Below are 16,295 nucleotides of genomic sequence, written 5' to 3'. Positions count from 1 at the left end.
GTCACAGTGCTGCGGGGACGAACCTTGGGTTCCTTATAAGGACAGCCCAAAGGAATCTCCCATCAGCAGAGCCCATGCTGTCCAGGAAATTCAATCCTTCCTCGGGATGGAGCAATAGCAAAATCGTGAGATGGTAAAAATAGAGCCGTGGTTTCCCTCCCTGAGAAAGCAAAGCAGTTGTGCACGATTTACAATAACACTCAGAGCCAGGCAGGGGGGGAGAAAATCGCTCCTCGTGGTGCATATAATAAAGGACATAAATATGTCTGCAGCAGCAACATTATCAATATTTTTCTGCTTAAGTTATGGATTAGTTCCACATGCCAGGGGCAGGGCTGGCTTTCTTCTCACCAGCCTGGCTTTTGGGAACTGATTGATTCACTTTTGTTGCTGATGGATCAAGAATTTTGCTATTAGGAGGAAATGAATGTCAAATCCTTCATGGCATCGATGAGGATGGAGCAGGGCAGGCAGGAGGAGCAGAGCGAGGCAGGATGGAGCTTCCTTCCCTTTCCCTCTTCTCCTTCTCTCCTGCTCCTCTCCTTTCCCTTCTCCTTCCCTTCCCTTCTCATTTTCTTCCCCTTCCTTCCCTTTCTCCTCTCCCATCCCCTTTCCTTTCCCCTTCCACATCCCCCTACTTCATTTCAAAGTAGATCTTTATTTTCATTCCTTCTCTACTCAGACTATTATGGAATGCTTTCCAAACTGTTTAGCTGCATGCACGTAGCCCAGACAGGATCCAGGGGCAGTTTTGCCCCCCTCTTCCCCTTTTCTATCATCACAACGAGCCCAATTCAAAACATTGTGACATTGCTAACTGCTGTGCCCCAGTTTCCCCATGTGTAAAGCAGTGGAGCTGATCCCTGCCTCTCACAGGTATTTGGGAAGCCAAGCTGCTTCCTTGCCACGTGCTCAGGGATGCTGGCACTGGGTTTATTACTTGGTAAAACTAGAACTGCCAGTCCACAGCTCAGAGTGTTTTGTGCTCTGCCAGTCTCAGGGCTGTTGTCTGTCTCCGTATCGATGCCGTGAGGACAGGGACACGCAGCAACCCCCACCCACCTCACACTCACCCACTTTGCCTTCCTTCATCCAAATTCCAAAAACCCAGCAAGCCTCCGGGCAGTAAAACTGACCCATGGAGACCACTGACAGTGCTGTGCTGCTGCTCCTTCCTTCTTGCAGCTGTCAGGAAGCAGCCCAGACATCCACCTGGGGCTGCTATTCCCATTTTTCTCCCTTTGCTGCCGCACTCAGGACCCCACCCCACTGTGCCCACCTGCACTCCCTCACCCCAACCCTCTCCCAACAGCAAGATCCATCACCGTACCTGCCCTGCTGCCCATCTCTCATCCTGCATCCCAGGTCACTGGCCCTGTAGGGCATTAAATTCACTTTGTTTCCCATTTCCCCAAGCTCTGTGCATTTCTGGCCCAGCCCCGTGACATCTGCAGTGAGCAGGGGGTGTGGATTTGGGGCAGGAGTTGGAGCAGGGGGGTTTTCCTGTTCAGTCGAGCAGCTGCAGTGCCCCAACCCCATTTATTTTCCTTCTTGCTGGTGCTCCTTATAGGTTTTGCTGAAGCCACTGCTGAGCAATTCCCAAAATCAAGTGTCCCGTCCTGCTCCTCCCTCCATCCAGCCCCCACTGAGCCCCCCCCAAACCACACAGCCCAGGGCAGCACCTCCTCCTGGGTCAGGAATCCCATCTCCCAGGGATGAAAGCAGATTTTCCTCTGAGCTGTCCTCGAATCTGGGATATGAGTTCCCTCACTCCTTTCCCCCAAAATCAGGGGACAGTGGGATGAAGCAGCTGGGAGCAACCTGAGCATGGCACAACAGCATCCCAGCTCCTCCAAGTACCGCTGCAGTGGGAGCACTGCAGCATCCTTCACCTTGCCAGGCTTTCTCCAATCCTTTAATTAGGATAATAAACTCCATCAGATTACAGATTCCTAATGAACTCAGCTAAAGCGCTGCATGTGATGGATGCAGTTGTAACGTCTCATGGATGCAGGGCTAACCTACAAGGAGCTCGAGTATAATATATGTACACATATGATTTATATGGTTTCTCCCTTTTTGCCCCCAAATTGCACAGTGCACAGGACTGGAAGGGGAGCACAGAGTGCCCTTGGTATCAGGCAGTCCCTGTGCCCTGTGGTTTTGATTAAAATGCAAAACAGCCAGTGGAAAACAAAGAGAGCCATGGAGCTGGGTTTGTTTAACTGGGATAATGATGCTGTTGATGATGTCAGCAAACTGGGGGGTCTCGAGTGACCCCCGACGGCCCCATTCCTCTGATTGCTGTGTGGTTCCTCCAGACCTGTCCCGCTGATGGATGAGCCCTTCCCATTGCCTTCAGCAAGGGCAAAAGGTGATGCTTGTGCCTCCCCCTGAGATTTGGGGTGACTTTGGGGCTTTTTGGAGCCAGGCTGGGGGCTATGATGTGGGGGCAGCTCTGGCTGCAGGGTCTCTCCGGCCCCAAACCTGCTTTTCATCAATGCCCCCCAGAGCTCACTGTTGAGGCTCTGCCTTGGGTAATTTGGGGGTTCACACCTCAATTTGACTCCTAGCAGCGATAGTGCAAGGGATAAATCATAAAGGATGGAAGCAGAGATTGCAAATGAAGCCCTGAGCTGATGCTTAGAGGTACTGTCCCTATGGCAACTGCTTTCGACGCCCCATCCGCAGCGCCCGCACCATTCATCTCCTTTTGTGTGCATCTGTGCACAAAAGAGGGACAGGGAACCTCCTGGAAAGGGTGTATGGGAGCTGGGGGGACTTTCAGGGGAGGAGGGAAAGGGAGGGATTTGCCTGTAGAACAGTGGGGGTCCAGCTGTGACCCCCCTCCTCCCACATACTGGGGTGTCAGATGGCCAGATCCCAGACCCCCAAATGCTTCCTTCCACCTCCAGCACCCCCAGGTTTAGGGAACAACTTGGGGAGCTTTCAGTCTTTGTGTCACTTGATTGAGACTTTTTTCTATGCTTTGTCTTCCAATTTGGAGGGTGCTGACATGGCCCCCACCCAGTGATCTTGGCATGGCCCAGATGGGAATCCCCACAGCACAGTCCAGCTGGGCTAAGTTAAGGGCTTGACGGTGGGTGGGTGGAAGGGAGTGATGCTGGGAGGGCAAGGGCATTGCTCTTGGTAGAGAAGCAGAAGTTTTCATGGTATTATTGGAGTGTTGCTCCTGCTTGAGCTTTTTAGAAAGCCTCCAGGCTCTATCTTTTTGCAAGCACTGCAAGTTAGAGGCCCAGAGCGACCGTGCCCTTCCCAGGGCTCGGTTGGATGCATTAACCAGCAGTGGTGTGGTTGGGGGAAATGCATTTCCATCCATCTCCCTGCAGGAGAGGGGCTCTGATTAACGCCTGGCAGCCAAGCGCTCATCACGGTGAGGAGAATAATGGGGAGAGGGGCTCCTTCCAGGCTCATCACTATTCCTGCAGGGAATAAATTGCTGAGAATTACTGCTGAGAGCTGAGGGAGGGAGTGGGATGGGGGGGGTGAAGGATGAGGGCGAATGTATCTGCTCCCCATGGGTGGTGTCCCCAGGCAGGAGGGTGAAGCCCTGGGGCTATCGTGGGTTGTCCTTGGAGAAATGTTACCCTGGAGTGAGACCTCTCATATCTCATTCTTATGGAATCCGGCAGAATTAAGCCCGTAAATAGGGAGGGTGTGGGCTGAGCTGCAGCAGAGGAGCTCAGGGTACTGATGTGGGGCTGGGATGGGTGGGACAGCAGCTCCTGGTCCCACAGTGCTGAGCCTGGCGCTGAGCTGGTGCTTGGCCTCAGCTTCCACGCGTCTCCGGAGCATCTTCCCAGCAGTTCTGATTGAATCAGAAGGGAGCTAATTTCCCAGTGTGCTGAGATGATGAGCTAAACTAATTGCTGCCTTCATTCCCTATGCAAATCAGCCAGTCGCTGGCCCGTGCTAACAAAGCCTGCAGCATCTGCGGGGAGCTGGGCTGTGTGCGCTGATCGCTGCTGACCCAGCTCTGTGTCTGCTGCCTTTACGGCATCCACACAGATCCCAGCTCCCTCCCCTCTAGCACCCTGCTCAGAGTCAGCCTCTGCCCCTTCAGCATTATGGTCTCAATCACATTGTGGGTTTTTTGTTTGGTTAAATGAACTCTTTTGCAGTGGGTTATGGCTTAGCAGCTGTCTGGCGGGCAGTCTGCAAGCCCAAACCGGAGCCAAGGAAGGAAACAGTGCGTTGTGCTCTGGAAATCAGGTGAGAGCTTTAGAAAGGTCAGATGAATGAAGATCAATTGGCTCAGAGTAATCTGATTGGGATGAGCAGCGCTGTCTGCGGGAGATGCAGCTCTTCCTCAGACCTGCTGGAATTCTCCAAGTAAACAACGCTGAGGACAGAGAGGAAATTGGTAAATGCAATTTTATCCTGGCTTCTAGAAAGGTTTTAATGAGGTCCATGACATGGGATGGAAATACAGCTATCAGGGGCTGGATGTTTGCAACAGTGACCTGGGCGAGGAGAAAATCCACCAAGGAGGAGCAGTGCCCATTTTCTGGTGTTTTAGTGATTAACCTTCACGGGAACTCCCCATCTGCAGGTGCTGGGATGCCTCAGCGAGATCCCTCTGCCCCACGCTGCTGCAGGATGCTTTAACATCTTAATAAATAGCGGGCAGTTTGCTCCGAGAGCCGTGCAGCCCGATGCTCGCTGCACGTTGGAGCCGGGCGGGAGGCACAGGATGCTGGGCTGCAGACTCCCCCGGGAGCCTCGAGACATGCTGAGAGCAAACAAACCATTACGGCGGCTGCTGTCGCCAAAACTCTCCCCTGTGTTCTCCGCGCCGCGCGCAAACAGCACAACAAACACGCACGTGTCCGCAGATCGTGCTCTGCTGGGGGGAGCTGGGGGCTGTGCTTGGAGTATGGGGTGTCAGGGGGTGAATTTCTGCTGGGATGGGCTGAAGTGGGTGGGAGGGATGTGCAAGGCAGGGCTGGACATTAGGGTCGGGCGTTTGGAGAAGTTCAAGGTTCCTTCCAAACCATTTTATTCTCCGGAGGTCAGAGCATCCCTTGTATTGATGCAAGGAGTCAAACAAAGACCTGCTGCATTTTCTGGCACTTGGGGCATGAGAGCAGCTCGGGGTGGCTTTCCTTTACCACCTCATCAACCCTAGGCATGAGAAGGTACAAGGGATCCATTCGTCACCTCCCAGGGGTGGCTCAGTCCCCCAGCCCCCTCTCCTCCCCAGAGAGTGGGGGGCTACAGACCCCTTATTCTGCCCTCTGGGTGCCTCTGAAGTCCTGGGCAGCCCCAGATGGACGAGGGACAGACCTGGAACCCCGCTGAAACCTGAGCTGAAGCCTCTGGCAGTGATGGATGGGCTGGGGGCAGGCGGCCGCTTCTGAACCTCTCCTTGTTGTAAAAGCATTACGGCTCCCTGGCTAATAAAGAGAGGGATTTGCTGAAGCTGCTCGAGGTCCCATTTTCTCTGGAACCCATTTCCATGGCATGAATCACCAAGAGGAATGAACTCAATTAGTTCAGACAGAAGCAGGAGATAAATCAGGGTCCCATTAGAAAACCCTGAGGTTAATTTATGGCCCCAAGCAGCACTGGCTGTCTCCCTTCTCTCTTCCCCATAAGCAACCTGCTTTAGAGCGAGCCAAGAGCAAGGTGGGACCACTGTTATCTTTCCCTGCCATGGGAGATGCACTGGAGCTATTCAACCAGCTCAGCCCTTTGCCTTGACCAGATGACCCAGATCTGCCAGAGCAGCATTTTTGTTTTGTTTTGTTTTGTTTTGTTTTTGCAGGGAGAATTCATTCATCCTCTTGTTCATTCATTCATTGAGTGTTTCCTGCAAAGTGATGCTTGGAAGAAAGCAGGAGCCTTCCAAGAAATCTGGGCTGGCGTTTCCTTTGCAGCAGCCCACAGCCTGGATGCGGGAGCTTTGCCCCACTGTTAGGTAAAGGAGTTACATGGGGATGCATCCTGCTCTCCCTATTCCTCTCTTTGGAGGATTGGATTCCTGTTAGAAGGAGAGGTGCTGCTGATGAGGGGAGAGCTCTGGGAGGAGCCAATGAACACAAGCCTGGTCTCTGCCCCTCCTGTAAGCCCTGAACCTGGAGCTGGGCACTTGGTGAATGCAGTGAAGCTGCACTTTTACAGCAGGAATGAGATCAAGATGCTCCTATGAATAATGCAGCTGCTCTGGTCTCCTTCCAGTCAATGGAGAGGGACAGGAATCTTCCGAGGACAATTTATATCTTAGACTGAATCATTGCCAAGGATGAAAGAGGCATCTCCATCCTTGGCTGAGGGATCTGAACACAGCCAAGAGCCCAGGGCAGGCACAAAAGCTGGCTGCTCCTTGCACACCCCTTTCCTCTGGGAAGAGCAGTGGGCTTCCTTAGAGGAGATCACCCATGTGGGCACGGTGTCTGCTTGCTTTGGGTGCAGTGGGCAAAATAAAAAACAAATAGCTGGTGCACTTCAACCATTAGCACGCAGGAAATCTAATTACAGAGCATCCTTTGCACCAACTCCAGAATGGATGAGTACTGCAGCTCTGAAGCTGATTTGGGCCCATCTGGGGGTGGTTTTTGCCTCCTGGGGGTGAAGAAGGAAATGCTTTTCTTGCTGTGGCTGCCAAGAAAGATTCTGAGTGGGAAAGCTTGGGAGAAGCCTCCAGCAGCAGCTGTGGTGCTCACGGGCTGCAGCCTCATGCCACAGCACTGGTTCTTGGCTGGATGGATGAAGCAGAACCCAGTGCAGAAACTGGCTCTCACCTTGCACATGGACAGCCCTGGAACTGCACTGTTGCATCCCAAGGCTGAGCAGTTCCTGCTGCACAGGTGGGTAATGAGAGGAGCAACCAGAAAAGTGCATTTTTCCCCCCATTTGTTTCTGAGAGGTGTGGGGTCGCTTGAACAGTAAGAAGCATTTCTCGCTACTCAGATGCTTGGATGTGGAGATTTCAGTTTGTTTTGGCTGGAGGTCTTTGTTGAGGATGGGAACATGATCCACTGTCACGTCCTTTCTCATCAGCTTGAGCACTTGTCTTGATTGTGCTGCATAAACAACTTACCCCCAACTCAGCAGCTACTCCTTGCTCCAGATTTCTGAAATATCCCTTGTTTCTTTTCTATTTCCTTTCTGTCTGATGCTTGTTTAACCAGCTGGAGCTTGGAAAGCTTTTAATGATCCTTTGCACAGAGCCTCTCCCGTGTCAAAGCTGGGTCGTGCTTTGCTATCCTGCATCTTCTGCTCTCAGCAGATTTCCCTGGGACATCCCTGGGAGTTGATCCAGGAGTGAGGAGCATCTTTCATCCCCCATCTCTGGTGTGGTCTGACAGAGGTGGGCATGGAGGTGGGGCAGGAACTTCCCTTGGCTCCTGCATCCCACTCCACATCCAGCATCCCTGCTCATATCCAGCATCCTGGTCTATGCCCTGCCAGAAACAGCAGTCGTGCTGAGATGCAAACCAGCTGATGGCAGCCTGTGCTGGGCAGCTCAGCTCAGAGACTGCATTAATTGTGGGAAGCAGTGGCTGCAGGGCACAGACAGAGGAGCTGGAGGCAGTGATTGATCCGTCTGCTGCGGTGTCCTAGGGTCCTGCCATGGGCCCAGACAGGCTCTGACAGCACTCTGCTGCAGGACAGCAGTGCCTGTGCCATGCAGGGTGGGTGGCAGCACCCTGACAGCACCCAGGTTTTTGGAAGGGGTTGCTAGGATATGATGCTGCATGGCTCAGCACTGAGCCCTGCTGATGCTCTCTGAGAAACTCCTATGAAATCTGTATTTCCAGCACCTCCTGGGAACATCAAAACTCAACAAAACCATGCAGCTTGCTTTTATTTTTCCCCTTTTTGAATTTAATTAATAAAAGAAAAGAAAAACAAAACAAAACAAAACTGTGCATCCCCCCAGTCCCCATCTGCTCCATAGAAAGCAGCTCTGGCACATTCCCCTCTCAGCAGCCATCCCTGGGCTTCTCCCTTCCTATAGCCATGCATCCCCAGTGCCACACGGGGACCAGCCCTCACTCCTTCCACATCCACAAGCTCCAAGGGCAGCAAAGCTGCCATAAAACAGAAAACCTTGGGAAAAAAAAACTCTTCCATTAACATGTCCCTGGAGTAACCAGAGCCAGCCCCGGCACACTGGGGCTCTCCATCACGGCGAATTAACACACGCTCCCTGGATAATGTTGCAGAGTTTGGGGCAATCTGCTGCTAACAGAGTTTCCCAAAGATATTTAGGGCTGGCAGGGATTTGGGTAAAAGCAGCAGCTTTGCTTCATGCTTTTCCAAACAGAGCATCCCTTCCCCTGCAGCTGCCTATGGCAAGGACAAAAAAGGGAAGAGACTTGAGAAGGAGGGCGTGGGATCCCCCAACCTCAGCCCCAGCTCACCCCAACCACCTTCTCTATCCATGCTCTCACCAAGCTCTGGGCAGTGGGGTGCAGGAAGGAGGCAGTGACCCCCAACACACCATCTCAATCAGACCCCCAAATATCCCCATCTCTGCCCAACCCTCTGTCAAGCAGTGTTGGGAACGGCCACAAGCTCAATATTTATTAACCGTCATAAAATCTCCATTCTGAGGCCCCAGGGAGCAAAGCTGCTGCAGCGCAGACTTCCGAGCCACTGCCTGGGGATGTGACCCCATGTCAGGGGGCTTTGCATGGAGTAGGGACACTGGGATGCTGATGGCTTTAATGCTGCCTAGTGCACCCCTGGAGCAACCAGCCCTCCTGGTGGGGTTTGGCCATCCAGTGGGTTCTTTCCCCCCCTGGTTCTGCCTACCTCATCTGCTTGGGATGAAGGATCAGCTTTGGAAGAGGGGGAGAGCAGAGGTCCTCACCATCAGTCTGCTTAACTGGCAGAGAGCACGAGGCTTAATTGAATTCAATGATTTAAGGGTTTCCCTTCTGCTGCAGAGGTGCTGAACAGCTGTGACCACGTCCCAGCTTCAGAGCGAGGGGTTTCTGTTCCCCACCATGCTGTTGCCCATCCCGAGCACCTTCACGGATAATTAATCCTTCATCCGAGCAATAAAAGAATACTTTCTCCCTGTTTTCCTTCCCTTCTGCAAATCAATTCCAGGCATCGGGAACAGCAGCCTCGAGCTCTGCAAGACTGCTCTTCCAGGTCCGGGACCACAAGCAACGGATTCTGCACTCCCAGCTCCTCTGGTTGGCTCTGCCATTAGCCCGGCAGATTGCTCAATTAGCGGCAATTTGAAAACTGAGCTCGGACCCTAATGCAGAGCCCTGGGCTAATTGCGGGGTAATGAACCCCAGCCGGGCTGGCTCCCAGCGCCTGCAGCTCTTGCTCTGAGGGATTTTAGTTATGGGTGGGTGCGAGCTGCTCCTCGAACCGCCTCCCCCCAACCCCAAGCAGTGCTCCAATGATGGAGGGCTGCGTGCCAAAATGCCTCTGCCGGAGGCTGTCAGCAGCTGAGCCACCACTCAGGGTCCCGTGCATGCAGGTGGCACATCCCCAGCACATCCCCAGCACCACAGCCTCCCCTTGCCATGCCCACCTCCAGCACAGACATTGATCTCCTGCCTCTGTCTCCAGAGGATCTGAGAGATTCGGGCCCTCCTGGGACCCGTGCAGGGCTCTGCCTCCCTTTACACCATCCCCTGGGACCCATTCAGCCCTGGAAAGTCTGGCTCCAATAAACTTCAAAGCTTCCTCCATGCGCAGCCATTAGACAAAGTGTTTTTTTCATCTCCGTTTCATGCTCAGATTCATTATTTCTGCTCCCTGCTGCCGAGGCTCCCCCCGAGAAGCTGCCAAGGGACAGGGCTGGGGGGCCGGGGGCTCCCTGCCGTGGGGCAAGGTTTGTCATGAAGTGCACAGATTTGATTTTCAGCTCTGCAGAAAGCAAAGCAAGAATGGGGGGACTGCACATGATGCATCCTCTGTGCAAGGAATTATCATGCAAACGAGAGCACAGAGGGGCAGCAATGGGGGGGTGCTATATCCGGAGCTTGATATGAGCTGTGCAGATCCCCTGTGGGCCGGATCCCTCCCTGCTTTGGGGCCAGCTCAGCTTCTAGTGGAAGATTCAAGGACATGAACTGCCACGGGGCTGAAGGACAGAGCCGGGGGCTGCCCAGCGGATGTCCCCCAGCCCCAGGCAGACAAAGAGCCTTTTAGAGGGCTCAGCCGAATGGGATGAAAATGCTCATAATTGGCTTTCTCAGCATCTTTCGCCCTATGCTTTATGATCTGGAAGAGCAGATGAGTTAAGGATGGGTTGGAACAGCCCCTGAGCTGCCTCTTTCCCAGTATCTGCAAATTAAACATGATGTGTGTCAGTGGGGAATTTGGGGAATCAATTGGCAGACAATTAAAGTGCATTGAGATCTGGGTGTATGGAGAAAGAGGCAGCAGAAAGCGTTGGTCTCGGAGAGGTCCTGGTCGTTAACGGTGCCGGGGAATGAAGATGCTGGGACAGAGCCATCGGGGAAGTAATGCCTGGGGACTGGTGGAAATGCATTTGGCAGAGAAAACCCCAATCCTTTTAGAAGCTTGTGGAGTTAAAGGGAAGGGTTCAGGTGGTGTTTGGCTGGAACTCACATGGCACTGCTAAAATCCTCCCCTTGGCTGAACCTCGGCCTTGGTCACAGCGATGGGACGGCTATGCCCAGAGCAAGGCATGAAGTGAAGCTGAAACTTTTTGCTTTTGAAGAATCCCAGCCTCAAAACAACCCCCAGAATTCTGCTGCATGTTCCTGAGATAACCATTGCCAATGTAAGCCCCAAGAGCCACTGCAGAACCCCAGCCTGGGGTCATGTCAGCAGCACAGAATCACAGAATACCCTCAGTTGGAAGGGACTCATAAAGATCATCAAATCCAACTCCCGGCCCCAGCACGGGGCCTCGCTGCCATTCGGGGACCAAGCGGTGACTCACAGTCCCATGGTTGCTGCGGTCCCCCCCCGGGCGCCAGCACTCTGCCTGCAGGACAAAGGCAGCCCAGCCTGACCTCAGCCGGCATTTTGGGGAGGTTTCTTTTCACGTCCGCTTCCACAAAGCGTCGGATTGTTTCCTTCAGCGATAGCATTTCTGCCTCCTACAAAGGGGGGGAATATAGGGGGAGGCTCTTTTCCAGGGACTCCTGACAAGTGATAGGAGTGGCCCTTGTGCCCATCACCTCCCGGCTGCTGCAGCACGGATCCAGCCCTGTGCTGACTGTGGCTGTGGGATGCTCAAAGGGGACGCACAGAGGATGCTCTCCTTGACCCGCATCCCCTGGGAAGAAAACCAGGTGCAACATTTCACTGCATTGTGCCTCTGGAGGGATGCAGGCTCAGGGGGATGAAGCGCCGATGGCAGAGCTGGGGGACAGCACCAGAGAAGAAGGGAAAAAAAAGCACACAAACAGATTGCACACACATGCACACGCGTCGCCGCAGCGGGAAGCGATCAATGCGGCCGCTGGGAACAGCCCGGCGGGGCCGGGGTCACACAGACAACAGCAAGCACCTGGGACTAATTGCACTAAATAAATGAGCAATTAAGGATATTACAGGGAGACTAAAACATCCCAGACCTCTCCCTGACCCCCTTGCAGTTCCCCTGGAAACAGCCGGCGGATCCAGGCAGCTCTGTCCGGCTGCTGACAGTGGGATGAGGGGTTTGGGACCCCCTCCTCCCCAAGATGTCAACCTGTTCCTGGGCCAGGGGGCACGGCAGGGCGGGCAGCTGCCTGTAGCAGGGTGAGAATAAGTGTCACTGTGTGAGGGACTGGCACAGAGAGACAGGGCAGGGTTTGTCCCTGTACAGGGGGAGCCCAGAACGGGAGGATTCCAGCTCTGCGCAGTGGGTGGGATGTGGTGGTCCTGGTGCGAAAGCAGAAGGCTGGACTGAGTGCTTTGCTGTCCCCATATTGCTCAGGACCATGCACAATGTATCAGCACTTCCCGGTGAGGGTTATTCCCCTCTGAGAGGACCCCAGCACCATAAACCTCTCTTCAAAGCCTGGCTATGTCTCCCCCAGACAAAGATTTTCTTTCTTACTTTTGCTTTCAGTACACCAGGGACTGCTTCTGTATCTTCCAGCATACCCACATCCCCAACAAAGTCACTCCCACCATCCAAAAATAGGCCCCCAAAAGGGGACCGAGGGCTTCTCCACCATTCCTTTGCCCACCCTCATGCCTGTGCTAGCACAGGGCGGCTCCCTGCAGAGCTTCCTGTAACATAGGGGCACAAATAGAAATGCTTTTAGAGCCCCTCTGCAATGGAGTGCAGGGCAGGGTGCAGCCAGCAATGAATATAACATGAATGGCAGCACAGCAAAGCATTGATCACCACTGTGTTTGGGTGAGTGCACCCCTGGGGGGGGCACCAGATGGATGGGAGAAGTGATGAAGGTGTCAAAAGAAAGAAAAAAAAAGGAGGGGGAAAGAGGAAAGAGGAGCCCCCAAGGCTGGGGGTAAGGATGACACGTAGTGCTGCTTGGGATATGAGCAGCTGAGTGCATCTTCAGGTGAGCATGACTGTGCTGAGCTTTGGGAAGAGGAAAGCCTCCTCATTATGCTCCTCATCATGTAATAAGGAATTAACGAGCAGTTAATGAGCTGATGAGGAGGAGAGTTCAGCCCCTCCTGGGACTGTAAGTATAGGGGTAGTGTCTGACCCTTACTTTTTGGTTTTACAGCCCTGAGCATCATAGAAGCCTTTGTCTGCAGTGCTGTAATCTTCACCAGTAGGAGATAAAGAGCAGAAGCTGAGGTATGGCTGAGGCTACGGGTGGGTGCTGCCGTGGGATGGGTGCTGGGGGGGTCCCTCCAGGCTGGGCTTTTCCTGTTCCCCCTACCCCCGATCCCCTTTGCTCACTGAGCACATGCTCAGCCAATAGTCCATTTGTTGGGAAGGAAATAAAAATGTATCCAATTAAAAAGCTGATAGCCACAACGAGAAGAGGGTCAGTGGTTCACTGCTAATGCAAGCAGATTTTCTTCTGATTCATTAAGTCATTAACTCCCTTTTAATTGGAACTCCTTTATGGGGAATGCATTTTACCTTTACAGAGAAAATGGGAATTGAGCAATGGAGTAAACCCTGCTTGCAGCACGCTGTGCTGCTGGGGAGCCAGGTACTTGCTGCTGGGAGCTCTGCTGGAGGCTCAGGGTCACATCCTGTGCGTGTTCCAGTGTCAGGATCTGCAGCAGACCCCAAAGCACAGCCCTGTGGGGTAGAGGAATGAATAGAAAGGGATGTGGAGGGGGCTCCATCCCTTTGCCTTTTCTGTTTTTCTCAGCTAAATTGGGAAGGTGGAGGGAGGGGGGAAGGAGCTGGGAAATGGCTGGATGGTGTGAGGAAGGAGCTAGGGAATGGTTGGATGGTGTGGGGAACATAACAGGGCTGTTGGTTTTGAGGGCCAAAGCGTTCCCTTGCTCAGCCCGAGCTTCCTAGGGCTGCTGGCCGGCAATTAGCAGCCATTACAGCCTCGCTGGGAGCAACACAGGGATTAATGCAGCTGCTTTTAGCCTGCTGTTCTCTGCCACCGAGGAGGAAACTTTGTTAAGCAGCGATAAGCATCGAGAACAGCATCCAGGCCAGCAGAGCCAGCCTGGCCTCGGTGCCTGCGGCTCTGCCGGACTCTGGGAAGCCCAATGTTTCCAATTCCAGCCACATGGGTGGTTGCTACAAGCGGCTTCACCCCAAAACATTGCCTGTTGGGATTAGGTATAATCACAGTTTTCTCCAAACCCTCCAGGATTTTCCAGCCTCAGACTCAGCACAGCTGTGCCAGGCGGGTTTGCTTCCCCAGGGTGAGTCAGGTGAAGTTGCCCAAATGAAAGACAGGCTCAATTTTAAAGCAGATTAATTAAACTGCATTAAGGCCCTGTGTGGACAGAGTTCAGAATGAAAACAGCCTTTAACTTGATTTCTCTGACTTGCAAATTGTGGCAGGGAAGTCAGCTGAAATCACATTAAGGCCGTTTCCACTCTGAACCGTGTCCTCACAGGGGTTTAATGTAGTTTAACTAATTTGATTTAAATGCTCATTGAGATTAACTGGGTTACATGCCCTGTGTGGGGCTTGGATCTGCTCGGGCACGGGTTCGGGCAGGAGGAATGCGGTAGCAGTCTGAGCCCTGTCCTGTTGTGTGCAAACCAAAAGCACATTTTGGGTTGGAAAAACTGAATTTCTGCTGAAAGCGATTCTCTCATTTGAAGGATGTCATGAAACAACAACAGCAACGCACGCGTGGAAATGGAGGTGGTTCAGGGAATGCGTCGATTGCAAAAAGAATGAGGAAAAAAAGGAAACAAAAGAGATGTCATCGTGCACAAATGCCCTCTGCTCAGTGGTTTTTGGCTGCAAGGCTTAGGGAAGGACTGCAGCAGCTTGGGATGCACATCCCTGGGGCTGTTGGCCGACGGGCACTTGAATTCTCCGGCGTTTGCACATCTCATGCCATACATTTTTTTTTTGCTGGGAGCACTCAAGGCTGGGGGACGCTTCGGAGGCTGCACAAGAGGAGGCTTTTTGTTCCTGACATCACCACGGCTGCATCGCTGGAGGACAATGAGCCGCTTCTTGCAGCCCGGGCTGGCATCTTGGCTTACTGAGGTTTTGCCCTGTGGAGGAATGTTCCCCTAAAATACAGTGGATGGCTGCAGCAGCGTTAAAGACTCCAATGAAGGTGACAGCTTGAAGCCCTGGGAAAAGGGGACGCTGCCTTTGCTGCCTGTTAGTGGGATTGAGCCCTGTGCTGCTGCGGTACGAAGCTCCGTGGCCTTGTTCACATCAATCCCTGGGGTGCAAAGAGGTGTCAAACGCTTCTGGCTGCTTTGCGGAGAGGAAACACTGCTTTTCCGGCAGTGAGCAGGAGGTCTGTGGGGGTTTAGTGCAGCTGTTGTGTGCTGTGATGGCTTTCAGATCCTATCCTGTCCCATGCACCGATCGTGGCTCAGGGCTGATGATGCCGGATGCTTTTTATATCTATCTGCCATTTCAGGCTGTGTTTTTGCAATGAGGATGGATTTTCCCACTGAGTTGCACTGGGCTTGAGATACTGAGTGTGGAGACTGCAGCTTCAAAATACGCAGAAGAACACAGAGCTTTAACCTTCCACAGCATAGAGCCTCCATCCCAGCTCCGGAGATGTAATTCCCTATCCCCACTGAGAGAATTCAGACTTTCTTTCATCCCCCTGAATTTTGAGGCTGGATCAGGGACAATGGGAAACGTACTGTGTCCCCAACACCGTAAAGCAGCACATCAGCCGGTGCTGCTAGTGTCACCCTGCCTGAAGTGCCCTCCGGCTGTTCCCTGCACAAAGGGCCCATTTTCTTCCAGTTTTGCCATTTTTGAAAGCTGCCTCTGAGACTTCGTCCCCTGGGTGTCACCAGCCCTGAGCCAGAGGAGTGGGATCCCATAAATGAGGTCCAGCAGATCTCCTGGGGGATTTGGATGGCCTTGCTGTGATTCAGGAAGAACCTTAGTAATTATTGATAAGCCAGCTAATCAGTGATCGCCCCAGTGCTGTGATTTGCACTGTGGTTTCTGGGACCTTTCCCAGTTATCACCATTTCCATGTGTTTTCCCTCTTTGGGAAATGCTTGTTTTGCATGGTGAGAGAAAAGGAACGGAGCAGCGTAATCTGCAGCAGGGACATGCCCACGATGGATGCACGGTGTGAAGCCATCCTGGCCAGAGGGATGCTCACAAATCCTGAGTTTAATGCCTGAATTGTGCCCTGAGTGAGCCCCACTCATAGCTTACAGGTATAAGTATCATAGTGTTTATAGTGGCTTTGTCGCCGGTTAGGAAGGTATTTGATGAGGCGAAGTAAGACAAAGACCTCCTGGGGCGAAGTCATCCTTTGGGTAAACGCTAGCGCTGGTGAAGGGAGAAGACTACATCTCCCAGGGTGCCCCACGGCCGTCATGGCCGCCAGGCAGTGCGCTGCTAAATACTACCAATCCCAGCATGCAACGCGGCCCAACATGGCTGACCGGAAGTGTTCCCGGAAGACTACATGTCCCAGCTCGAGGCTGGAGGACTACAGCTCCCAGTACGCTGTCACATTCCGACAGGTTTGGCCCAGCAGAGGTGTGGCCCAGTCAGTGGCGGTGACATCGCTCCTGCCGTCCGCTCCTCGCAGCGCTGCGGCTCCGGGTCTCTGGAGGGAGCAGCTGCCCACCCAAGGCCTACCGGGCGCCTCAGCAAGGAGCAGTGCGCATGCGTCAGGCCGCGGCGCACGCGCGCAGCCTCACTGCGCATGCGTTCTTCGCCCAATCGGCGAGCGGGCTTTTCGGGCGCAGCAATGCGCATGCGTGCCAC

General features: G+C 53.4%; 1 long non-coding RNA gene across 1 annotated transcript; it reads left to right on the top strand.

Moving 5' to 3' along the window:
* Positions 1 to 12,616: 12,616 nt before the first annotated feature.
* On the top strand, positions 12,617 to 16,045 carry LOC109364234. Its single transcript, XR_002110260.1, has 2 exons — positions 12,617 to 12,730; positions 14,183 to 16,045. It is a non-coding gene; the product is annotated as an uncharacterized LOC109364234 (long non-coding RNA).
* Positions 16,046 to 16,295: the final 250 nt, after the last annotated feature.

Source organism: Meleagris gallopavo (genome assembly GCF_000146605.3).
Source record: "Meleagris gallopavo isolate NT-WF06-2002-E0010 breed Aviagen turkey brand Nicholas breeding stock chromosome 29 unlocalized genomic scaffold, Turkey_5.1 Chr29_random_7180001955092, whole genome shotgun sequence".
Classification (NCBI taxonomy): Eukaryota; Metazoa; Chordata; class Aves; order Galliformes; family Phasianidae; genus Meleagris; species Meleagris gallopavo.
The sequence above is the reverse complement of the archived record's forward strand: the minus strand, read 5'-3'. Positions and strand labels throughout refer to the sequence as shown.